The sequence below is a fragment of the Volvox carteri genome (genome assembly GCF_000143455.1).
Source record: "Volvox carteri f. nagariensis unplaced genomic scaffold VOLCAscaffold_10, whole genome shotgun sequence".
Lineage (NCBI taxonomy): Eukaryota > Viridiplantae > Chlorophyta > Chlorophyceae > Chlamydomonadales > Volvocaceae > Volvox > Volvox carteri.
This window is the reverse complement of record NW_003307553.1, coordinates 605,299-608,848: the sequence shown is the minus strand read 5'-3', so window position 1 is coordinate 608,848 and position 3,550 is coordinate 605,299.

The window sequence follows — 3,550 nt, the reverse complement described above, 5'->3', positions numbered from 1 at the left end:
GTGGGTGGGTGGGTAAGTGCATGGGTGGGTAAGTGGATGGGTGGGTAAGTGGGTGGGAGGGTGTGTGGGTGTGTAATACAGTTTACCTACACATGCCCCAATCCATGAATCACCTTCAATCCAACCTATCAATTGATATAATGATAGTAACATGACCAAAACTCTGCTTAGCTTCCTCTGATATCCACACAGCCTAAGTAGTAGTTATAGAATATATATATACCCAAGTAAGTTGGAGAATTTAGTTAGGGTATAGGTAATAGTATATATAGTATATATATACCCTAACTAAACCCTCCAACTTACTTGGATATGAACAACATAAATCGGAAACAATAAACAGACTGTGTCTTCAGACTCCCTAGTTCATATGGAATGAGAAAGTATGCTACCTGGTTGCGGTGTAATCAAATATTAACACACCAAAGGACTCTCACACATTTTGGCTGCAAAGGGAAATACAGTTTACCTACACATGCCCCAATCCATGAAGCACCTTCAATCCAACATATTAACTGATATAATGAGAGTAACATGACCCAAACTCTGCTGAGCTTCCTCTGATATCCACACAGCCTAAGTAGTAGTTATAGAATATATATATACCCAAGTAAGTTGGAGAATTTAGTTAGGGTATAGGTAATAGTATATATAGTATATATATACCCTAACTAAACCCTCCAACTTACTTGGATATGAACAACATAAATCGGAAACAATAAACAGACTGTGTCTTCAGACTCCCTAGTTCATATGGAATGAGAAAGTATGCTACCTGATTGCGGTGTAATCAAATATTAACACACCAAAGGACTCTCACACATTTTGGCTGCAAAGGGAATACAGTTTACCTACACATGCCCCAATCCATGAAGCACCTTCAATCCAACCTATCAATTGATATAATGATAGTAACATGACCCAAACTCTGCTTAGCTTCCTCTGATATCCATATACAGCCTAAAGTAGTTATAGTATATATAGAATATATATATACCCAAGTAAGTTGGAGAGTAGTTAGGGAATATATAATAGTTAAGTAGTATATATAGTAGTTATTGTAAGTTGGAGGGTTTAGATAGGGTATATATATATAGTATATATTGTATATATACCCTAACTAAAATCTCCAACTTACTTGGATATGAACAATATAAATCGGAAACAATAAACAGACTGTGTCTTCAGACTCCCTAGTACATATGGAATGAGAAAGTATGCTACCTGATTGCGGTGTAATCAAAATATTAACACACCAAAGGACTCACACACATTTTGGTCGCAAAGGGAAATACGGTTTACCTACACATGCCCCAACCCATGAAGCACCTTCAATCCACCATATCAACTGATATAATGATAGTGACATGACCTAAACTATGTCTAGCTTTCTCTGATATCCATACAGCCTAAGTAGTAGTTATAGTCCCAAGTGACACCCTGGCAGGCTGGCAGGCTGGCAGGCTGGCAGGCTGGCAGGCTGGCAGGCTGGCAGGCTGGCAGGCTGGCAGGCTGGCAGGCTGGCAGGCTGGCAGGCTGGCAGGCTGGCAGGCTGGCAGGCTGGCAGGCTGGCAGGCTGGCAGGCTGGCAGGCTGGCAGGCTGGCAGGCTGGCAAGGCTGGCAAGGCTGTCAAGGCTGGCAATGCTGACAAGGCTGTCAGGTTGGCAAGAATGGCAAGGCTTACAGGCTGGCAGGCTGGCAGGCTGGCAGGCTGGAAGGCTGGCAGGCTGGCAGGCTGGCAGGCTGGCAGGCTGGCAGGCTGGCAGGCTGGCAGGCTGGCAGGCTGGCAGGCTGGCAGGCTGGCAGGCTGGCAGGCTGGCAGGCTGGCAGGCTGGCAGGCTGGCAAGCTGGCAGGCTGGCAGGCTGGCAGGCTGGCAGGCTGGCAGGCTGGCAGGCTGGCAGGCTGGCAGGCTGGCAGGCTGGCAGGCTGGCAAGGCTGGCAAGGCTGTCAAGGCTGGCAATGCTGACAAGGCTGTCAGGTTGGCAAGAATGGCAAGGCTTACAGGCTGGCAGGCTGGCAGGCTGGCAGGCTGGAAGGCTGGAAGGCTGGAAGGCTGGAAGGCTGGCAGGCTGGCAGGCTGGCAGGCTGGCAGGCTGGCAGGCTGGCAGGCTGGCAGGCTGGCAGGCTGGCAGGCTGGCAGGCTGACAGGCTGGTAGGCTGGCAGGCTGGCAGGCTGGCAAGCTGGCAGGCTGGCAGGCTGGAAGGCTGGCAGGCTGGCAGGCTGGCAAGGCTGTCAAGGCTGGCAATGCTGACAAGGCTGTCAGGTTGGCAAGAATGGCAAGGCTTACAGGCTGGCAGGCTGGCAGGCTGGCAGGCTGGCAGGCTGGCAGGCTGGCAGGCTGGCAGGCTGGCAGGCTGGCAGGCTGGCAGGCTGGCAGGCTGGCAGGCTGGCAGGCTGGCAGGCTGGCAGGCTGGCAGGCTGGCAGGCTGGCAGGCTGGCAGGCTGGCAGGCTGGCAGGCTGGCAGGCTGGCAGGCTGGCAGGCTGGCAAGCTGGCAGGCTGGCAGGCTGGAATGCTGGCAGGCTGGCAGGCTGGCAGGCTGGCAGGCTGGCAGGCTGGCAGGCTGGCAGGCTGGCAGGCTGGCAGGCTGGCAAGGCTGGCAAGGCTGTCAAGGCTGGCAATGCTGACAAGGCTATCAGGTTGGCAAGAATGGCAAGGCTTACAGGCTGGCAGGCTGGCAGGCTGGCAGGCTGGCAGGCTGGCAGGCTGGCAGGCTGCACTCGGGGAACGACTTGGTCATGGATGTGGTCATGCAGGGGGTTTCCTGTCATAGATCTGGTCATGTTGCCTCATGACCACTCATGAGGCCTCATGACCAGTCATGTTACCGGTCATGAGGCAGAGTCATGGTCATGACAGTTGTCATGCTCCTTGTGCAGCATGACTGATCATGAATTGCCACTCATATGTGTAAATTCAGTCATGTTCCCAATGGTCATATGCTGGCTCTGTGTTCATGTTTTGTTCCTTTCTAAAAAGTGACAACATGCCATATGGACTCCAGAATCCCTTCTGAAATGCTGCATAGTATATTACCTCTATAACAATGTGCACAATGTACTATACAGCATCCCTGCCGGGATTCTGGAGTGCACTTGAATTGCCTTCGTTTCAGCCACTTGCAGTGACTTGATATGCATTCAGGCGCGGCAGTAAACAAAGCCCTTAGGCTTAGCCGCATTTATCCAACGGAAAAGATCAGTATATGCCAGCTAGCAGGGCAAGGCAGCCAACTTCCTTTTGGCCTGTTGCCAATCCTTACTCAGTCAGCTCCCTTACACCCTGTTGTTAATTTGAAAGTCATATGTTACATACTTCAGGCATGTATTTAATGTTTAATTAACAAAGAATTTCTCCTGCTGTGTTCAAGCATGACAAGTTAAATCACCAGCTCGCACCGTCCGACAGGCACAGCATTGTTGATGTAACTAGCTAAAACATGTGGGAGGTGCGTTAGTCTCAACCGCAGGCGCGGGGGGCTGTGATTGTTCCATCCCTTGTTCCACACATTCACGATTTCCTTCCCCAGGTTCGTGCCAAGATGCCGAC